The sequence below is a fragment of the Dioscorea cayenensis genome, chromosome 10, assembly GCF_009730915.1.
Source record: "Dioscorea cayenensis subsp. rotundata cultivar TDr96_F1 chromosome 10, TDr96_F1_v2_PseudoChromosome.rev07_lg8_w22 25.fasta, whole genome shotgun sequence".
In the NCBI taxonomy this organism is placed as follows: domain Eukaryota; kingdom Viridiplantae; phylum Streptophyta; class Magnoliopsida; order Dioscoreales; family Dioscoreaceae; genus Dioscorea; species Dioscorea cayenensis.
This window is the reverse complement of record NC_052480.1, coordinates 12,872,650-12,892,052: the sequence shown is the minus strand read 5'-3', so window position 1 is coordinate 12,892,052 and position 19,403 is coordinate 12,872,650. Positions and strand designations below refer to the sequence as shown.

At 42.8% G+C, this 19,403-nt stretch overlaps 10 non-coding genes and 32 pseudogenes across 10 annotated transcripts; all 42 read left to right on the top strand.

Moving 5' to 3' along the window:
- The first annotated feature begins 78 nt into the window (after positions 1-78).
- On the top strand, positions 79-198 carry LOC120271131 (annotated as a pseudogene).
- Positions 199-523: 325 nt separating this feature from the next.
- On the top strand, positions 524-641 carry LOC120271066 (annotated as a pseudogene).
- A 320-nt stretch (positions 642-961) lies between these two features.
- LOC120271099 lies at positions 962-1,081 on the top strand (annotated as a pseudogene).
- A 322-nt stretch (positions 1,082-1,403) lies between these two features.
- Positions 1,404-1,519, top strand: LOC120271022. Its single transcript, XR_005539763.1, has one exon. It is a non-coding gene; the product is annotated as a 5S ribosomal RNA (ribosomal RNA).
- Positions 1,520-1,843: 324 nt separating this feature from the next.
- On the top strand, positions 1,844-1,961 carry LOC120271087 (annotated as a pseudogene).
- A 323-nt stretch (positions 1,962-2,284) lies between these two features.
- Positions 2,285-2,401, top strand: LOC120271146 (annotated as a pseudogene).
- A 324-nt stretch (positions 2,402-2,725) lies between these two features.
- LOC120271095 lies at positions 2,726-2,845 on the top strand (annotated as a pseudogene).
- Positions 2,846-3,164: 319 nt separating this feature from the next.
- On the top strand, positions 3,165-3,283 carry LOC120271023. Its single transcript, XR_005539764.1, has one exon. It is a non-coding gene; the product is annotated as a 5S ribosomal RNA (ribosomal RNA).
- A 322-nt stretch (positions 3,284-3,605) lies between these two features.
- Positions 3,606-3,723, top strand: LOC120271017. Its single transcript, XR_005539758.1, has one exon. It is a non-coding gene; the product is annotated as a 5S ribosomal RNA (ribosomal RNA).
- Positions 3,724-4,050: 327 nt separating this feature from the next.
- Positions 4,051-4,168, top strand: LOC120271093 (annotated as a pseudogene).
- A 316-nt stretch (positions 4,169-4,484) lies between these two features.
- Positions 4,485-4,605, top strand: LOC120271113 (annotated as a pseudogene).
- A 324-nt stretch (positions 4,606-4,929) lies between these two features.
- Positions 4,930-5,049, top strand: LOC120271073 (annotated as a pseudogene).
- Positions 5,050-5,367: 318 nt separating this feature from the next.
- On the top strand, positions 5,368-5,487 carry LOC120271085 (annotated as a pseudogene).
- A 320-nt stretch (positions 5,488-5,807) lies between these two features.
- On the top strand, positions 5,808-5,928 carry LOC120271105 (annotated as a pseudogene).
- A 322-nt stretch (positions 5,929-6,250) lies between these two features.
- Positions 6,251-6,370, top strand: LOC120271119 (annotated as a pseudogene).
- Positions 6,371-6,690: 320 nt separating this feature from the next.
- LOC120271030 lies at positions 6,691-6,810 on the top strand (annotated as a pseudogene).
- Positions 6,811-7,135: 325 nt separating this feature from the next.
- Positions 7,136-7,253, top strand: LOC120271028. The gene has a single exon (XR_005539768.1). It is a non-coding gene; the product is annotated as a 5S ribosomal RNA (ribosomal RNA).
- Positions 7,254-7,569: 316 nt separating this feature from the next.
- LOC120271067 lies at positions 7,570-7,687 on the top strand (annotated as a pseudogene).
- Positions 7,688-8,004: 317 nt separating this feature from the next.
- On the top strand, positions 8,005-8,123 carry LOC120271003. The gene has a single exon (XR_005539745.1). It is a non-coding gene; the product is annotated as a 5S ribosomal RNA (ribosomal RNA).
- A 323-nt stretch (positions 8,124-8,446) lies between these two features.
- Positions 8,447-8,566, top strand: LOC120271127 (annotated as a pseudogene).
- Positions 8,567-8,885: 319 nt separating this feature from the next.
- Positions 8,886-9,002, top strand: LOC120271019. The gene has a single exon (XR_005539760.1). It is a non-coding gene; the product is annotated as a 5S ribosomal RNA (ribosomal RNA).
- Positions 9,003-9,321: 319 nt separating this feature from the next.
- On the top strand, positions 9,322-9,441 carry LOC120271116 (annotated as a pseudogene).
- Positions 9,442-9,762: 321 nt separating this feature from the next.
- LOC120271151 lies at positions 9,763-9,883 on the top strand (annotated as a pseudogene).
- Positions 9,884-10,205: 322 nt separating this feature from the next.
- LOC120271008 lies at positions 10,206-10,322 on the top strand. Its single transcript, XR_005539750.1, has one exon. It is a non-coding gene; the product is annotated as a 5S ribosomal RNA (ribosomal RNA).
- A 324-nt stretch (positions 10,323-10,646) lies between these two features.
- On the top strand, positions 10,647-10,764 carry LOC120271112 (annotated as a pseudogene).
- Positions 10,765-11,529: 765 nt separating this feature from the next.
- LOC120271101 lies at positions 11,530-11,646 on the top strand (annotated as a pseudogene).
- Positions 11,647-11,967: 321 nt separating this feature from the next.
- Positions 11,968-12,086, top strand: LOC120271134 (annotated as a pseudogene).
- A 320-nt stretch (positions 12,087-12,406) lies between these two features.
- LOC120271367 lies at positions 12,407-12,524 on the top strand. The gene has a single exon (XR_005539979.1). It is a non-coding gene; the product is annotated as a 5S ribosomal RNA (ribosomal RNA).
- A 319-nt stretch (positions 12,525-12,843) lies between these two features.
- LOC120271042 lies at positions 12,844-12,962 on the top strand (annotated as a pseudogene).
- A 321-nt stretch (positions 12,963-13,283) lies between these two features.
- On the top strand, positions 13,284-13,403 carry LOC120271111 (annotated as a pseudogene).
- A 317-nt stretch (positions 13,404-13,720) lies between these two features.
- On the top strand, positions 13,721-13,840 carry LOC120271096 (annotated as a pseudogene).
- A 320-nt stretch (positions 13,841-14,160) lies between these two features.
- Positions 14,161-14,280, top strand: LOC120271110 (annotated as a pseudogene).
- A 319-nt stretch (positions 14,281-14,599) lies between these two features.
- Positions 14,600-14,718, top strand: LOC120271140 (annotated as a pseudogene).
- A 321-nt stretch (positions 14,719-15,039) lies between these two features.
- LOC120271070 lies at positions 15,040-15,159 on the top strand (annotated as a pseudogene).
- Positions 15,160-15,481: 322 nt separating this feature from the next.
- LOC120271132 lies at positions 15,482-15,600 on the top strand (annotated as a pseudogene).
- Positions 15,601-15,921: 321 nt separating this feature from the next.
- LOC120271048 lies at positions 15,922-16,041 on the top strand (annotated as a pseudogene).
- A 315-nt stretch (positions 16,042-16,356) lies between these two features.
- LOC120271416 lies at positions 16,357-16,476 on the top strand. Its single transcript, XR_005540024.1, has one exon. It is a non-coding gene; the product is annotated as a 5S ribosomal RNA (ribosomal RNA).
- Positions 16,477-16,797: 321 nt separating this feature from the next.
- LOC120271080 lies at positions 16,798-16,916 on the top strand (annotated as a pseudogene).
- A 324-nt stretch (positions 16,917-17,240) lies between these two features.
- On the top strand, positions 17,241-17,357 carry LOC120271090 (annotated as a pseudogene).
- Positions 17,358-17,677: 320 nt separating this feature from the next.
- LOC120271056 lies at positions 17,678-17,795 on the top strand (annotated as a pseudogene).
- Positions 17,796-18,118: 323 nt separating this feature from the next.
- LOC120271135 lies at positions 18,119-18,235 on the top strand (annotated as a pseudogene).
- A 318-nt stretch (positions 18,236-18,553) lies between these two features.
- LOC120271421 lies at positions 18,554-18,670 on the top strand. The gene has a single exon (XR_005540029.1). It is a non-coding gene; the product is annotated as a 5S ribosomal RNA (ribosomal RNA).
- The last annotated feature ends 733 nt before the right edge of the window (positions 18,671-19,403 follow it).

Here is a 19,403-nt window from a genome sequence, read left to right as displayed (position 1 = left end):
CCCCCATCGAGGATCATCGATCTATCTCGGAATTGTCAAGAAGTCGTCAATTTATTGCAACGCTGTGTTCATTTTCACCGGTGCGATCATACCAAAGACTAAAGCACCGGATCCCATCGTAACTCCGGGTTAAGCGTGCTTTGGGCGAGAGTAGTACTAGGATGGGCGACCTCCCGGAAGTCCCTCGTGTTGCACCCCATCTCCATTTTTGCTCCATCGCTTTCCCGTGATTTGTTTTTTTCTCAATATTCTTACTACTTTACAATAATAATAATAATAATAATAATAAATTTTATTATTATTATCAAAAAAATAAAACTCCCGACTCTTTGTTTCGCTGGGTCCTCCCTATCGCTTTTTTGTTTTTCAAACACAAAAATCCCGCTTTTCAATTGAAGTTCCGTGGTTGGAAGCGGATGGCGCGGGTCCCCGACGCTGGAGAAGCCCCATCGGAGGATCATCGATCTATCTCGGAATTGTCAAGAAGTCGTCAATTTATCGCAACGCTGCGGTTCATTTTCACCGGTGCGATCATACCAAAGACTAAAGCACCGGATCCCATCGAACTCCGGGTTAAGCGTGCTTGGGCGAGAGTAGTACTAGGATGGGCGACCTCCCGGGAAGTCCTCGTGTTGCACCCCATCTCCATTTTTGCTCCATCGCTTCCCGTATTTGTTTTTTTCTCAATATTCTTACTACTTTACAATAATAATAATAATAATAATAATAATAAATTTTATTATTATTATCAAAAAAAATAAAACTCCCGACTCTTGTTTCGCTGGGTCCTCCCTATCGCTTTGTTTTTCAAACACAAAAATCCCGCTTTCAATTGAAGTTCCGTGTTGGAAGCGGATGGCGCGGGTCCCCGACGCTGGAGAAGCCCCATCGAGGATCATCGATCTATCTCGGAATTGTCAAGAAGTCGTCAATTTATTGCAACGCTGTGTTCATTTTTCACCGGTGCGATCATACCAAAGACTAAAGCACCGGATCCCATCGTAACTCCGGGTTAAGCGTGCTTTGGGCGAGAGTAGTACTAGGATGGGTGACCTCCCTGGAAGTCCTCGTGTTGCACCCCATCTCCATTTTTGCTCCATCGCTTCCTCGTATTTGTTTTTTTCTCAATATTCTTACTACTTTACTAATAATAATAATAATAATAATAATAAATTTTATTATTATTATCAAAAAAATAAAACTCCCGACTCTTGTTTCGCTGGGTCCTCCCTATCGCTTTTTGTTTTTCAAACACAAAAATCCCGCTTTTCAATTGAAGTTCTCGTGTTGGAAGCGGATGGCGTGGGTCCCCGACGTTGGAGAAGCCCCATCAGGAGGATCATCGATCTATCTCGGAATTGTCAGTAAGTCGTCAATTTATTGCAACGCGTGTTCATTTTCACCGGTGCGATCATACCAGCACTAAAGCACCGGATCCCATCGAACTCCGGGTTAAGCGTGCTTGGGCGAGAGTAGTACTAGGATGGGTGACCTCCCGGAAGTCCTCGTGTTGCACCCCATCTCCATTTTTGCTCCATCGCTTCCCGTGATTTGTTTTTTTCTCAATATTCTTACTACTTTTACAATAATAATAATAATAATAATAATAAATTTTATTATTATTATCAAAAAAAATAAAACTCCCGACTCTTTGTTTCGCTGGGTCCTCCCTATCGCTTTTTTGTTTTTTCAAAACACAAAAATCCCGCTTTTCAATTGAAGTTCGTGGTTGAAGCGGATGGCGCTGGTCCCCGACGCTGGAGAAGCCCCCATCGAGGATCATCGATCTATCTCGGAATTGTCAGAAGTCGTCAATTTATCGCAACGCTGTGTTCATTTTCACCGGTGCGATCATACCAAAGACTAAAGCACCGGATCCCATCGAACTCCGGGTTAAGCGTGCTTGGGCGAGAGTAGTACTAGGATGGGTGACCTCCTGGAAGTCCCTCGTGTTGCACCCCATCTCCATTTTTGCTCCATCGCTTCCCGTATTTGTTTTTTTCTCAATATTCTTACTACTTTACTAATAATAATAATAATAATAATAATAATAAATTTTATTATTATTATCAAAAAAATAAAACTCCCGACTCTTGTTTCGCTGGGTCCTCCCATCGCTTTTTGTTTTTCAAACACAAAAATCCCGCTTTCAATTGAAGTTCTCGGTTGAAGCGGATGGCGCTGGGTCCCCGACGCTGGAGAAGCCCCATCGAGGATCATCGATCTATCTCGGAATTGTCAAGAAGTCGTCAATTTATCGCAACGCTGTGTTCATTTTTCACCGGGTAGCGATCATACCAAAGACTAAAGCACCGGATCCCATCGAACTCCGGGTTAAGCGTGCTTTGGGCGAGAGTAGTACTAGGATGGTGACCTCCGGGAAGTCCTCGTGTTGCACCCCATCTCCATTTTTGCTCCATCGCTTTCCCGTATTTGTTTTTTTCTCAATATTCTTACTACTTTACAATAATAATAATAATAATAATAATAAATTTTATTATTATTATCAAAAAAATAAAACTCCCGACTCTTTGTTTCGCTGGGTCCTCCCTATCGCTTTTGTTTTTCAAACACAAAATCCCTGCTTTTCAATTGAAGTTCTGCGGTTGGAAGCGGATGGCGCTGGGTCCCCCGACGCTGGAGAAGCCCCATCGAGGATCATCGATCTATCTCGGAATTGTCAAGAAGTCGTCAATTTATTGCAACGCTGTGTTCATTTTTCACCGGGTGCGATCATACCAAAGACTAAAGCACCCGGATCCCATCGAACTCCCGGGTTAAGCGTGCTTGGGCGAGAGTAGTACTAGGATGGGTGACCTCCTGGAAGTCCCTCGTGTTGCACCCCATCTCCATGCTCCATCGCTTCCCGTGATTTGTTTTTTTCTCAATATTCTTACTACTTTTACAATAATAATAATAATAATAATAAATTTTATTATTATTATCAAAAAAATAAAACTCCCGACTCTTTGTTTCGCTGGGTCCTCCCTATCGCTTTTTTTGTTTTTCAAACACAAAAATCCCTGCTTTCAATTGAAGTTCTGTGGTTGGAAGCGGATGGCGCTGGTCCCCGACGCTGGTGAAGCCCCATCAGGAGGATCATCGATCTATCTCTGAATTGTCAGTAAGTCGTCAATTTATTGCAACGCGTGTTCATTTTCACCGGGTGCGATCATACCAGCACTAAAGCACCGGATCCCATCGAACTCCGGGTTAAGCGTGCTTTGGGCGAGAGTAGTACTAGGATGGGTGACCTCCCGGGAAGTCCCTCGTGTTGCACCCCATCTCCATTTTTGCTCCATCGCTTTCCCGTATTTGTTTTTTTCTCAATATTCTTACTACTTTACAATAATACATAATAATAATAATAATAAATTTTATTATTATTATCAAAAAAATAAAACTCCCGACTCTTGTTTCACTGGGTCCTCCCTATCGCTTTTTTGTTTTTCAAACACAAAAATCCCGCTTTCAATTGAAGTTCCGTGGTTGGAAGCGGATGGCGCTGGGTCCCCGACGCTGGAGAAGCCCCATCGAGGATCATCGATCTATCTCGGAATTGTCAGTAAGTCGTCAATTTATTGCAACGCGTGTTCATTTTCACCGGTTGCGATCATACCAGCACTAAAGCACCGGATCCCATCGAACTCCGGGTTAAGCGTGCTTTGGGCGAGAGTAGTACTAGGATGGGTGACCTCCCGGGAAGTCCTCGTGTTGCACCCCATCTCCATTTTTGCTCCATCGCTTTCCCGTATTTGTTTTTTTCTCAATATTCTTACTACTTTACAATAATAATAATAATAATAATAATAATAAATTTTATTATTATTATCAAAAAAAATAAAACTCCCCGACTCTTGTTTCGCTGGGTCCTCCCTATCGCTTTTTTTGTTTTTCAAACACAAAAATCCCGCTTTTCAATTGAAGTTCTCGGTTGGAAGCTGATGGCGCGGGTCCCCGACGTTGGAGAAGCCCCATCAGGAGGATCATCGATCTATCTCGGAATTGTCAGTAAGTCGTCAATTTATTGCAACGCGTGTTCATTTTCACCGGTGCGATCATACCAAAGACTAAAGCACCGGATCCCATCGAACTCCGGGTTAAGCGTGCTTTGGGCGAGAGTAGTACTAGGATGGGTGACCTCCTGGAAGTCCTCGTGTTGCACCCCATCTCCATTTTGCTCCATCGCTTTCCCGTATTTGTTTTTTTCTCAATATTCTTACTACTTTACAATAATAATAATAATAATAATAATAAATTTTATTATTATTATCAAAAAAATAAAACTCCCGACTCTTGTTTCATGGGTCCTCCCTATCGCTTTTTGTTTTTCAAACACAAAAATCCCTGCTTTCAATTGAAGTTCCGTGGTTGGAAGCGGATGGCGCTGGTCCCCGACGCTGGAGAAGCCCCATCGAGGATCATCGATCTATCTCGAATTGTCAAGAAGTCGTCAATTTATTGCAACGCGTGTTCATTTTCACCGGTGCGATCATACCAAAGACTAAAGCACCGGATCCCATCGTAACTCCGGGTTAAGCGTGCTTTGGGCGAGAGTAGTACTAGGATGGGTGACCTCCCGGGAAGTCCCTCGTGTTGCACCCCCATCTCCATTTTTGCTCCATCGCTTTCCCTCGTATTTGTTTTTTTCTCAATATTCTTACTACTTTACACATAATAATAATAATAATAATAATAAATTTTATTATTATTATCAAAAAAATAAAACTCCCGACTCTTGTTTCGCTGGGTCCTCCCTATCGCTTTTTTGTTTTTCAAACACAAAAATCCCGCTTTCAATTGAAGTTCTCGGTTGGAAGCGGATGGCGCTGGTCCCCGACGCTGGAGAAGCCCCATCGAGGATCATCGATCTATCTCGGAATTGTCAAGAAGTCGTCAATTTATTGCAACGCTGTGTTCATTTTTCACCGGTGCGATCATACCAAAGACTAAAGCACCGGATCCCATCGTAACTCCGGGTTAAGCGTGCTTTGGGCGAGAGTAGTACTAGGATGGGTGACCTCCCGGGAAGTCCTCGTGTTGCACCCCATCTCCATTTTGCTCCATCGCTTCCTCGTATTTGTTTTTTTCTCAATATTCTTACTACTTTACAATAATAATAATAATAATAATAATAAATTTTATTATTATTATCAAAAAAATAAAACTCCCGACTCTTTGTTTCGCTGGGTCCTCCCATCGCTTTTTGTTTTTCAAACACAAAAATCCCTGCTTTCAATTGAAGTTCTCGTGTTGAAGCGGATGGCGCTGGGTCCCCGACGCTGGAGAAGCCCCATCGAGGATCATCGATCTATCTCTGAATTGTCAAGAAGTCGTCAATTTATTGCAACGCGTGTTCATTTTCACCGGTGCGATCATACCAAAGACTAAAGCACCGGATCCCATCGAACTCCGGGTTAAGCGTGCTTTGGGCGAGAGTAGTACTAGGATGGGTGACCTCCCGGGAAGTCCCTCGTGTTGCACCCCATCTCCATTTTGCTCCATCGCTTCCCTCGTATTTGTTTTTTTCTCAATATTCTTACTACTTTACAATAATAATAATAATAATAATAATAAATTTTTATTATTATTATCAAAAAAATAAAACTCCCGACTCTTGTTTCGCTGGGTCCTCCCATCGCTTTTTGTTTTTCAAACACAAAAATCCCGCTTTCAATTGAAGTTCTCGGTTGGAAGCGGATGGCGCGGGTCCCCCGACGCTGGAGAAGCCCCATCGAGGATCATCGATCTATCTCGGAATTGTCAGTAAGTCGTCAATTTATTGCAACGCGTGTTCATTTTCACTCGGGTGCGATCATACCAAAGACTAAAGCACCGGATCCCATCGTAACTCCGGGTTAAGCGTGCTTTGGGCGAGAGTAGTACTAGGATGGGTGACCTCCCTGGAAGTCCCTCGTGTTGCACCCCATCTCCATTTTGCTCCATCGCTTCCCGTATTTGTTTTTTTCTCAATATTCTTACTACTTTACAATAATAATAATAATAATAATAATAATAAATTTTATTATTATTATCAAAAAAATAAAACTCCCGACTCTTGTTTCGCTGGGTCCTCCCATCGCTTTTTGTTTTTCAAACACAAAAATCCCTGCTTTTCAATTGAAGTTCCGTGGTTGGAAGCGGATGGCGCTGGGTCCCCGACGCTGGAGAAGCCCCATCGAGGATCATCGATCTATCTCGGAATTGTCAATAAGTCGTCAATTTATTGCAACGCGTGTTCATTTTCACCTGGTGCGATCATACCAAAGACTAAAGCACCTGGATCCCATCGAACTCCGGGTTAAGCGTGCTTTGGGCGAGAGTAGTACTAGGATGGGTGACCTCCTGGAAGTCCCTCGTGTTGCACCCCATCTCCATTTTTGCTCCATCGCTTCCCGTGATTTGTTTTTTTCTCAATATTCTTACTACTTTACAATAATAATAATAATAATAATAATAAATTTTATTATTATTATCAAAAAAATAAAACTCCCGACTCTTTGTTTCGCTGGGTCCTCCCATCGCTTTTTGTTTTTCAAACACAAAAATCCCTGCTTTTCAATTGAAGTTCTCGTGTTGAAGCGGATGGCGCTGGTCCCCGACGCTGGAGAAGCCCCATCGAGGATCATCGATCTATCTCGGAATTGTCGGTAAGTCGTCAATTTATTGCAACGCGTGTTCATTTTCACCGGGTGCGATCATACCAAAGCACTAAAGCACCGGATCCCATCGAACTCCGGGTTAAGCGTGCTTTGGGCGAGAGTAGTACTAGGATGGGTGACCTCCTGGAAGTCCCTCGTGTTGCACCCCATCTCCATTTTGCTCCATCGCTTCCCCGTGATTTGTTTTTTTCTCAATATTCTTACTACTTTACATAATAATAATAATAATAATAATAATAAATTTTATTATTATTATCAAAAAAATAAAACTCCCGACTCTTTGTTTCGCTGGGTCCTCCCTATCGCTTTTTTGTTTTTCAAACACAAAAATCCCGCTTTCAATTGAAGTTCTCGTGGTTGGAAGCGGATGGCGCGGGTCCCCGACGCTGGAGAAGCCCCATCGAGGATCATCGATCTATCTCGGAATTGTCAAGAAGTCGTCAATTTATTGCAACGCTGTGTTCATTTTCACCGGGTGCGATCATACCAAAGACTAAAGCACCGGATCCCATCGAACTCCGGGTTAAGCGTGCTTGGGCGAGAGTAGTACTAGGATGGGTGACCTCCTGGGAAGTCCTCGTGTTGCACCCCATCTCCATTTTTGCTCCATCGCTTCCCGTGATTTGTTTTTTTCTCAATATTCTTACTACTTTACAATAATAATAATAATAATAATAATAAATTTTATTATTATTATCAAAAAATAAAACTCCCGACTCTTGTTTCATGGGTCCTCCCATCGCTTTTGTTTTTCAAACACAAAAACCCTGCTTTCAATCGAAGTTCTCGGTTGGAAGCGGATGGCGCTGGGTCCCCCGACGCTGGAGAAGCCCCATCGAGGATCATCGATCTATCTCGGAATTGTCAAGAAGTCGTCAATTTATTGCAACGCGTGTTCATTTTTCACCGGTGCGATCATACCAAAGACTAAAGCACCGGATCCCATCGAACTCCGGGTTAAGCGTGCTTGGGCGAGAGTAGTACTAGGATGGGTGACCTCCTTGGAAGTCCTCGTGTTGCACCCCATCTCCATTTTTGCTCCATCGCTTTCCCGTATTTGTTTTTTTCTCAATATTCTTACTACTTTACAATAATAATAATAATAATAATAATAAATTTTATTATTATTATCAAAAAATAAAACTCCCGACTCTTGTTTCGCGGGTCCTCCTATCGTTTTTTTTTTTTCAAACACAAAATCCCGTTTTCAATTGAAGTTCTGTGTTGGAAGCGGATGGCGCGGGTCCCCCGACGTTGGAGAAGCCCCATCAGGAGGATCATCGATCTATCTCGGAATTGTCAGTAAGTCGTCAATTTATTGCAACGCGTGTTCATTTTCACCGGGTGCGATCATACCAGCACTAAAGCACCGGATCCCATCAGAACTCCGAAGTTAAGCGTGCTTGGGCGAGAGTAGTACTAGGATGGGCGACCTCCCGGGAAGTCCTCGTGTTGCACCCCATCTCCATTTTTGCTCCATCGCTTTCCCCGTGATTTGTTTTTTTCTCAATATTCTTACTACTTTACAATAATAATAATAATAATAATAATAAATTTTATTATTATTATCAAAAAAATAAAACTCCCGACTCTTGTTTTCGCTGGGTCCTCCCATCGCTTTTTTTGTTTTTCAAACACAAAAATCCCGCTTTTCAATTGAAGTTCCGTGGTTGAAGCGGATGGCGCTGGTCCCCGACGCTGGAGAAGCCCCATCGAGGATCATCGATCTATCTCGGAATTGTCAAGAAGTCGTCAATTTATTGCAACGCTGTGTTCATTTTCACCGGTGCGATCATACCAAAGACTAAAGCACCGGATCCCATCGAACTCCGGGTTAAGCGTGCTTGGGCGAGAGTAGTACTAGGATGGGTGACCTCCCTGGGAAGTCCCTCGTGTTGCACCCCATCTCCATTTTTGCTCCATCGCTTTCCCGTGATTTGTTTTTTTCTCAATATTCTTACTACTTTACTAATAATAATAATAATAATAATAATAAATTTTATTATTATTATCAAAAAAAATAAAACTCCCGACTCTTTGTTTCGCTGGGTCCTCCCATCGCTTTTTGTTTTCAAACACAAAAACCCGCTTTCAATTGAAGTTCTCGGTTGGAAGCGGATGGCGCGGTCCCCGACGCTGGAGAAGCCCCCATCGAGGATCATCGATCTATCTCTGAATTGTCAGTAAGTCGTCAATTTATTGCAACGCGTGTTCATTTTCACCGGGTGCGATCATACCAGCACTAAAGCACCGGATCCCATCGTAACTCCGGGTTAAGCGTGCTTGGGCGAGAGTAGTACTAGGATGGGTGACCTCCCGGAAGTCCTCGTGTTGCACCCCATCTCCATTTTTGCTCCATCGCTTCCCGTGATTTGTTTTTTTCTCAATATTCTTACTACTTTTACAATAATAATAATAATAATAATAATAAATTTTATTATTATTATCAAAAAAATAAAACTCCCGACTCTTTGTTTCACTGGGTCCTCCCTATCGCTGTTTTTCAAACACAAAATCCCTGCTTTCAATTGAAGTTCTCGTGTTGGAAGCGGATGGCGCTGGGTCCCCGACGCTGGAGAAGCCCCCATCGAGGATCATCGATCTATCTCGGAATTGTCGCGAAGTCGTCAATTTATTGCAACGCTGCGTTCATTTTCACCGGTGCGATCATACCAAAGACTAAAGCACCGGATCCCATCGTAACTCCGGGTTAAGCGTGCTTTGGGCGAGAGTAGTACTAGGATGGGTGACCTCCTGGAAGTCCCTCGTGTTGCACCCCATCTCCATTTTTGCTCCATCGCTTTCCCCGTGATTTGTTTTTTTCTCAATATTCTTACTACTTTACAATAATAATAATAATAATAATAATAAATTTTATTATTATTATCAAAAAATAAAACTCCCGACTCTTGTTTCGCTGGGTCCTCCCTATCGCTTTTTGTTTTTCAAACACAAAAATCCCGCTTTTCAATTGAAGTTCTCGGTTGGAAGCGGATGGCGCTGGGTCCCCGACGCTGGAGAAGCCCCATCGAGGATCATCGATCTATCTCGGAATTGTCAAGAAGTCGTCAATTTATTGCAACGCTGCGTTCATTTTCACCGGTGCGATCATACCAAAGACTAAAGCACCGGATCCCATCGAACTCCGGGTTAAGCGTGCTTTGGGCGAGAGTAGTACTAGGATGGGGCGACCTCCCTGGAAGTCCCTCGTGTTGCACCCCATCTCCATTTTGCTCCATCGCTTCCCGTATTTGTTTTTTTCTCAATATTCTTACTACTTTACATAATAATAATAATAATAATAATAATAAATTTTATTATTATTATCAAAAAAATAAAACTCCCGACTCTTTGTTTCGCTGGGTCCTCCCTATCGCTTTTTGTTTTTCAAACACAAAAATCCCTGCTTTCAATTGAAGTTCTGTGTTGGAAGCGGATGGCGCTGGTCCCCGACGTTGGAGAAGCCCCATCATGAGGATCATCAATCTATCTCGGAATTGTCAGTAAGTCGTCAATTTATTGCAACGCGTGTTCATTTTCACCGGGTGCGATCATACCAGCACTAAAGCACCGGATCCCATCGTAACTCCGGGTTAAGCGTGCTTGGGCGAGAGTAGTACTAGGATGGGTGACCTCCTGGAAGTCCTCGTGTTGCACCCCATCTCCATTTTTGCTCCATCGCTTCCCCGTGATTTGTTTTTTTCTCAATATTCTTACTACTTTACAATAATAATAATAATAATAATAATAAATTTTATTATTATTATCAAAAAAAATAAAACTCCCGACTCTTTGTTTCACTGGGTCCTCCCATCGCTTTTTTTGTTTTTCAAACACAAAAACCTCGCTTTCAATTGAAGTTCTCGGTTGGAAGCGGATGGCGCTGGGTCCCCGACGCTGGAGAAGCCCCCATCGAGGATCATCGATCTATCTCGGAATTGTCAAGAAGTCGTCAATTTATTGCAACGCTGCGTTCATTTTCACCGGTGCGATCATACCAAAGACTAAAGCACCGGATCCCATCGAACTCCGGGTTAAGCGTGCTTGGGCGAGAGTAGTACTAGGATGGGCGACCTCCCGGAAGTCCCTCGTGTTGCACCCCATCTCCATTTTTGCTCCATCGCTTCCCGTGATTTGTTTTTTTCTCAATATTCTTACTACTTTACAATACAATAATAATAATAATAATAATAAATTTTATTATTATTATCAAAAAAAATAAAACTCCCGACTCTTGTTTCGCTGGGTCCTCCCTATCGCTTTTTGTTTTTCAAACACAAAAACCTGCTTTCAATTGAAGTTCTCGGTTGGAAGCGGATGGCGCGGGTCCCCCGACGCTGGAGAAGCCCCCATCGAGGATCATCGATCTATCTCGGAATTGTCAGTAAGTCGTCAATTTATTGCAACGCGTGTTCATTTTCACCGGTGCGATCATACCAAAGACTAAAGCACCGGATCCCATCGAACTCCGGGTTAAGCGTGCTTTGGGCAGAGTAGTACTAGGATGGGGCGACCTCCCGGGAAGTCCCTCGTGTTGCACCCCATCTCCATTTTTGCTCCATCGCTTCCCGTGATTTGTTTTTTTCTCAATATTCTTACTACTTTACATAATAATAATAATAATAATAATAATAAATTTTTATTATTATTATCAAAAAAATAAAACTCCCGACTCTTTGTTTCGCTGGGTCCTCCCATCGCTTTTTGTTTTTCAAACACAAAAATCCCGCTTTTCAATTGAAGTTCCGTGGTTGGAAGCGGATGGCGCTGGGTCCCCGACGCTGGAGAAGCCCCATCAGAGGATCATCGATCTATCTCGGAATTGTCAAGAAGTCGTCAATTTATCGCAACGCGTGTTCATTTTCACCGGTGCGATCATACCAAAGACTAAAGCACCGGATCCCATCGAACTCCGGGTTAAGCGTGCTTGGGCGAGAGTAGTACTAGGATGGGTGACCTCCCGGAAGTCCTCGTGTTGCACCCCATCTCCATTTTTGCTCCATCGCTTTCCCGTATTTGTTTTTTTCTCAATATTCTTACTACTTTACAATAATAATAATAATAATAATAATAAATTTTATTATTATTATCAAAAAAATAAAACTCCCGACTCTTTGTTTCGCTGGTCCTCCCTATCGCTTTTTTTGTTTTTCAAACACAAAATCCCTGCTTTCAATTGAAGTTCGTGGTTGGAAGCGGATGGCGCTGGGTCCCCGACGCTGGAGAAGCCCCATCGAGGATCATCGATCTATCTCGGAATTGTCAAGAAGTCGTCAATTTATTGCAACGCTGCGTTCATTTTCACCGGTGCGATCATACCAAAGACTAAAGCACCGGATCCCATCGTAACTCCGGGTTAAGCGTGCTTTGGGCGAGAGTAGTACTAGGATGGGCGACCTCCCGGAAGTCCTCGTGTTGCACCCCATCTCCATTTTTGCTCCATCGCTTCCTCGTATTTGTTTTTTTCTCAATATTCTTACTACTTTACAATAATAATAATAATAATAATAATAATAAATTTTATTATTATTATCAAAAAAATAAAACTCCCGACTCTTGTTTCTCATGGGTCCTCCCTATCGCTTTTTGTTTTTCAAACACAAAATCCCGCTTTCAATTGAAGTTCTGGTTGGAAGCGGATGGCGCGGGTCCCCGACGCTGGAGAAGCCCCCATCGAGGATCATCGATCTATCTCGAATTGTCAAGAAGTCGTCAATTTATTGCAACGCGTGTTCATTTTCACCGGGTGCGATCATACCAACACTAAAGCACCGGATCCCATCAGAACTCCGGGTTAAGCGTGCTTGGGCGAGAGTAGTACTAGGATGGGCGACCTCCCTGGAAGTCCTCGTGTTGCACCCCATCTCCATTTTGCTCCATCGCTTCCCGTGATTTGTTTTTTTCTCAATATTCTTACTACTTTACAATAATAATAATAATAATAATAATAAATTTTATTATTATTATCAAAAAAAATAAAACTCCCGACTCTTGTTTCACTGGGTCCTCCCATCGCTTTTTGTTTTTCAAACACAAAAATCCCGCTTTTCAATTGAAGTTCCGTGGTTGAAGCGGATGGCGCGGGTCCCCCGACGCTGGAGAAGCCCCATCGAGGATCATCGATCTATCTCGGAATTGTCAGTAAGTCGTCAATTTATTGCAACGCGTGTTCATTTTCACCGGTTGCGATCATACCAGCACTAAAGCACTGGATCCCATCGAACTCCGGGTTAAGCGTGCTTTGGGCGAGAGTAGTACTAGGATGGGTGACCTCCCGGGAAGTCCCTCGTGTTGCACCCCATCTCCATTTTTGCTCCATCGCTTTCCCGTGATTTGTTTTTTTCTCAATATTCTTACTACTTTTATACATAATAATAATAATAATAATAAATTTTATTATTATTATCAAAAAAATAAAACTCCCCGACTCTTGTTTCGCTGGGTCCTCCCATCGCTTTTTTGTTTTTCAAACACAAAAATCCCTGCTTTCAATTGAAGTTCCGTGTTGGAAGCGGATGGCGCTGGGTCCCCGACGCTGGAGAAGCCCCATCGAGGATCATCGATCTATCTCGGAATTGTCAAGAAGTCGCCAATTTATTGCAACGCTGTGTTCATTTTCACCGGTGCGATCATACCAAAGACTAAAGCACCGGATCCCATCGAACTCCGGGTTAAGCGTGCTTTGGGCGAGAGTAGTACTAGGATGGGTGACCTCCCTGGAAGTCCCTCGTGTTGCACCCCATCTCCATTTTTGCTCCATCGCTTCCCGTGATTTGTTTTTTTCTCAATATTCTTACTACTTTACAATAATAATACATAATAATAATAAATTTTATTATTATTATCAAAAAAATAAAACTCCCGACTCTTGTTTCACTGGGTCCTCCCTATCGCTTTTGTTTTTCAAACACAAAAATCCCTGCTTTCAATTGAAGTTCCGTGGTTGAAGCGGATGGCGCTGGGTCCCCGACGCTGGAGAAGCCCCATCGAGGATCATCGATCTATCTCTGAATTGTCGCGAAGTCGTCAATTTATTGCAACGCTGCGTTCATTTTCACCGGTGCGATCATACCAAAGACTAAAGCACCGGATCCCATCGAACTCCGGGTTAAGCGTGCTTTGGGCGAGAGTAGTACTAGGATGGGCGACCTCCCGGGAAGTCCCTCGTGTTGCACCCCATCTCCATTTTTGCTCCATCGCTTTCCCGTGATTTGTTTTTTTCTCAATATTCTTACTACTTTTACAATAATAATAATAATAATAATAATAAATTTTATTATTATTATCAAAAAAATAAAACTCCCGACTCTTGTTTCGCTGGGTCCTCCCTATCGCTTTTTGTTTTTCAAACACAAAAACCCTGCTTTCAATTGAAGTTCTGGTTGGAAGCGGATGGCGCTGGTCCCCCGACGCTGGAGAAGCCCCATCGAGGATCATCGATCTATCTCGGAATTGTCAAGAAGTCGTCAATTTATCGCAACGCTGTGTTCATTTTCACCGGTGCGATCATACCAAAGACTAAAGCACCGGATCCCATCGAACTCCGGGTTAAGCGTGCTTTGGGCGAGAGTAGTACTAGGATGGGTGACCTCCCTGGAAGTCCCTCGTGTTGCACCCCATCTCCATTTTTGCTCCATCGCTTTCCCGTATTTGTTTTTTTCTCAATATTCTTACTACTTTTACACATAATAATAATAATAATAATAAATTTTATTATTATTATCAAAAAAATAAAACTCCCCGACTTTTGTTTCACTGGGTCCTCCCATCGCTTTTTTTGTTTTTCAAACACAAAAACCCGCTTTCAATTGAAGTTCCGTGGTTGAAGCGGATGGCGCGGGTCCCCGACGCTGGAGAAGCCCCATCGAGGATCATCGATCTATCTCGGAATTGTCAAGAAGTCGTCAATTTATTGCAACGCTGCGTTCATTTTCACCGGGTGCGATCATACCAAAGACTAAAGCACCGGATCCCATCGTAACTCCGGGTTAAGCGTGCTTGGGCGAGAGTAGTACTAGGATGGGGCGACCTCCTGGAAGTCCTCGTGTTGCACCCCATCTCCATTTTGCTCCATCGCTTTCCCGTATTTGTTTTTTTCTCAATATTCTTACTACTTTACAATATAATAATAATAATAATAATAATAAATTTTATTATTATTATCAAAAAAATAAAACTCCCGACTCTTTGTTTCGCTGGGTCCTCCCATCGCTTTTTTGTTTTTCAAACACAAAAATCCCGCTTTCAATTGAAGTTCTCGGTTGGAAGCGGATGGCGCTGGGTCCCCGACGCTGGAGAAGCCCCCATCGAGGATCATCGATCTATCTCTGAATTGTCAAGAAGTCGTCAATTTATTGCAACGCGTGTTCATTTTCACCGGTGCGATCATACCAAAGACTAAAGCACCGGATCCCATCGTAACTCCGGGTTAAGCGTGCTTTGGGCGAGAGTAGTACTAGGATGGGTGACCTCCTGGGAAGTCCTCGTGTTGCACCCCATCTCCATTTTGCTCCATCGCTTTCCCGTATTTGTTTTTTTCTCAATATTCTTACTACTTTACAATAATAATAATAATAATAATAATAAATTTTATTATTATTATCAAAAAAATAAAACTCCCGACTCTTTGTTTCGCATGGGTCCTCCCTATCGCTTTTTTTGTTTTTCAAACACAAAAACCCTGCTTTTCAATTGAAGTTCTCGGTTGGAAGCGGATGGCGCTGGTCCCCGACGCTGGAGAAGCCCCATCGAGGATCATCGATCTATCTCGGAATTGTCAAGAAGTCGTCAATTTATTGCAACGCTGTGTTCATTTTCACCGGTGCGATCATACCAAAGACTAAAGCACCGGATCCCATCGTAACTCCGGGTTAAGCGTGCTTTGGGCGAGAGTAGTACTAGGATGGGCGACCTCCCGGAAGTCCTCGTGTTGCACCCCATCTCCATTTTTGCTCCATCGCTTTCCCGTGATTTGTTTTTTTCTCAATATTCTTACTACTTTTACTAATAATAATAATAATAATAATAAATTTTATTATTATTATCAAAAAAATAAAACTCCCGACTCTTTGTTTCACTGGGTCCTCCCTATCGCTTTTTGTTTTTCAAACACAAAATCCCGCTTTCAATTGAAGTTCCGTGTTGGAAGCGGATGGCGCTGGGTCCCCGACGCTGGAGAAGCCCCATCGAGGATCATCGATCTATCTCGGAATTGTCAAGAAGTCGTCAATTTATCGCAACGCTGTGTTCATTTTTCACCGGGTGCGATCATACCAAAGACTAAAGCACCGGATCCCACTCGAACTCCGGGTTAAGCGTGCTTTGGGCGAGAGTAGTACTAGGATGGGTGACCTCCTGGAAGTCCCTCGTGTTGCACCCCATCTCCATTTTGCTCCATCGCTTCCCGTGATTTGTTTTTTTCTCAATATTCTTACTACTTTACAATAATAATAATAATAATAATAAAATTTTATTATTATTATCAAAAAAATAAAACTCCCGACTCTTTGTTTCATGGGTCCTCCCATCGCTTGTTTTTCAAACACAAAAACCCGCTTTTCAATTGAAGTTCTGTGGTTGAAGCGGATGGCGCGGGTCCCCCGACGCTGGAGAAGCCCCCATCAGGAGGATCATCGATCTATCTCGGAATTGTCAGTAAGTCGTCAATTTATTGCAACGCGTGTTCATTTTCACCGGGTGCGATCATACCAGCACTAAAGCACCGGATCCCATCAGAACTCCGGGTTAAGCGTGCTTTGGGCGAGAGTAGTACTAGGATGGGTGACCTCCCGGGAAGTCCCTCGTGTTGCACCCCATCTCCATTTTGCTCCATCGCTTCCCGTGATTTGTTTTTTTCTCAATATTCTTACTACTTTACTACATAATAATAATAATAATAATAATAAATTTTTATTATTATTATCAAAAAAATAAAACTCCCGACTCTTTGTTTCGATGGGTCCTCCCATCGCTTTTTTGTTTTTCAAACACAAAAATCCCGCTTTCAATTGAAGTTCTGTGGTTGAAGCGGATGGCGCTGGTCCCCGACGCTGGAGAAGCCCCATCGAGGATCATCGATCTATCTCGGAATTGTCAAGAAGTCGCCAATTTATTGCAACGCGTGTTCATTTTTCACCGGTGCGATCATACCAAAGACTAAAGCACCGGATCCCATCGAACTCCGGGTTAAGCGTGTTTGGGCGAGAGTAGTACTAGGATGGGTGACCTCCCTGGAAGTCCCTCGTGTTGCACCCCATCTCCATTTTGCTCCATCGCTTTCCCGTGATTTGTTTTTTTCTCAATATTCTTACTACTTTACAAATAATAATAATAATAATAATAATAAATTTTATTATTATTATCAAAAAAAATAAAACTCCCGACTCTTTGTTTCGCTGGGTCCTCCCTATCGCTTTTTGTTTTTCAAACACAAAAATCCCGCTTTCAATTGAAGTTCTGCGGTTGGAAGCGGATGGCGCTGGGTCCCCCGACGCTGGAGAAGCCCCATCGGAGGATCATCGATCTATCTCTGAATTGTCAAGAAGTCGTCAATTTATCGCAACGCGTGTTCATTTTCACCGGTGCGATCATACCAAAGACTAAAGCACCGGATCCCATCGAACTCCGGGTTAAGCGTGCTTGGGCGAGAGTAGTACTAGGATGGGTGACCTCCTGGAAGTCCTCGTGTTGCACCCCATCTCCATTTTGCTCCATCGCTTCCCGTGATTTGTTTTTTTCTCAATATTCTTACTACTTTACAATAATAATAATAATAATAATAATAAATTTTATTATTATTATCAAAAAATAAAACTCCCGACTCTTGTTTCGCTGGGTCCTCCCTATCGCTTTTTGTTTTTCAAACACAAAAATCCCGCTTTTCAATTGAAGTTCCGTGTTGGAAGCGGATGGCGCGGGTCCCCGACGTTGGAGAAGCCCCATCAGGAGGATCATCGATCTATCTCGGAATTGTCAGTAAGTCGTCAATTTATTGCAACGCGTGTTCATTTTTCACCGGGTGCGATCATACTAGCACTAAAGCACCGGATCCCATCGAACTCGGGTTAAGCGTGCTTTGGGCGAGAGTAGTACTAGGATGGGTGACCTCCCGGGAAGTCCCTCGTGTTGCACCCCATCTCCATTTTGCTCCATCGCTTTCCTCGTATTTGTTTTTTTCTCAATATTCTTACTACTTTACAATAATAATAATAATAATAATAATAATAATAAATTTTATTATTATTATCAAAAAATAAAACTCCCGACTCTTGTTTCGCGGGTCCTCCCATCGCTTTTTGTTTTTCAAACACAAAAATCCCGCTTTTCAATTGAAGTTCTCGGTTGGAAGCTGATGGCGCTGGGTCCCCCGACGCTGGAGAAGCCCCATCGAGGATCATCGATCTATCTCGGAATTGTCGAGAAGTCGCCAATTTATTGCAACGCGTGTTCATTTTCACCGGTGCGATCATACCAAAGACTAAAGCACCGGATCCCATCGAACTCGGGTTAAGCGTGCTTTGGGCGAGAGTAGTACTAGGATGGGTGACCTCCGGGAAGTCCTCGTGTTGCACCCCATCTCCATTTTGCTCCATCGCTTCCCTCAGATTTGTTTTTTTCTCAATATTCTTACTACTTTACAATAATAATATATAATAATAATAATAAATTTTTATTATTATTATCAAAAAAATAAAACTCCCGACTCTTGTTTCATGGTCCTCCCATCGCTTTTTGTTTTTCAAACACAAAAATCCCTGCTTTCAATTGAAGTTCCGTGGTTGGAAGCGGATGGCGCTGGTCCCCGACGCTGGAGAAGCCCCATCGAGGATCATCGATCTATCTCGGAATTGTCGAGAAGTCGCCAATTTATTGCAACGCGTGTTCATTTTCACCGGTGCGATCATACCAGCACTAAAGCACCGGATCCCATCGAACTCCGGGTTAAGCGTGCTTGGGCGAGAGTAGTACTAGGATGGGCGACCTCCCGGGAAGTCCTCGTGTTGCACCCCATCTCCATTTTTGCTCCATCGCTTCGCATTTCGTCTCAATATTCTTACTACTTTACTAATAATAATAATAATAATAATAATAATAAATTTTATTATTATTATCAAAAAAATAAAACTCCCGACTCTTTGTTTCGCTGGGTCCTCCCATCGCTATGTTTTCAAACACAAAAACCTGCTTTCAATTGAAGTTCTCGGGTTGAAGCTGGATGGCGCGGGTCCCCGACGCTGGAGAAGCCCCATCGAGGATCATCGATCTATCTCGAATTGTCGCAGTCGTCAATTTATTGCAACGCTGTGTTCATTTTCACCGGTGCGATCATACCAAAGACTAAAGCACCCTGGATCCCATCGAACTCTCGGGTTAAGCGTGCTTTGGGCGAGAGTAGTACTAGGATGAGCGACCTCCTGGAAGTCCTCGTGTTGCACCCCATCTCCATGCTCCATCAAGCTTCCGTATTTGTCTCAATATTCTTACTACTTTACATAATAATAATAATAATAATAATAATAAAATTTTATTATTATTATCAAAAATAAAACTCCCCGACTCTTGTTTCGCATGGGTCCTCCCATCGCTTTTTCAAACACAAAAATCCCGCTTTCAATTGAAGGTCTCGTGGTTGGAAGCGGACGGCGCTGGTCCCCGACGCTGGAGAAGCCCCATCGAGGATCATCGATCTATCTCGAATTGTCAAGAAGTCGTCAATTTATTGCAACGCTGTGTTCATTTTCA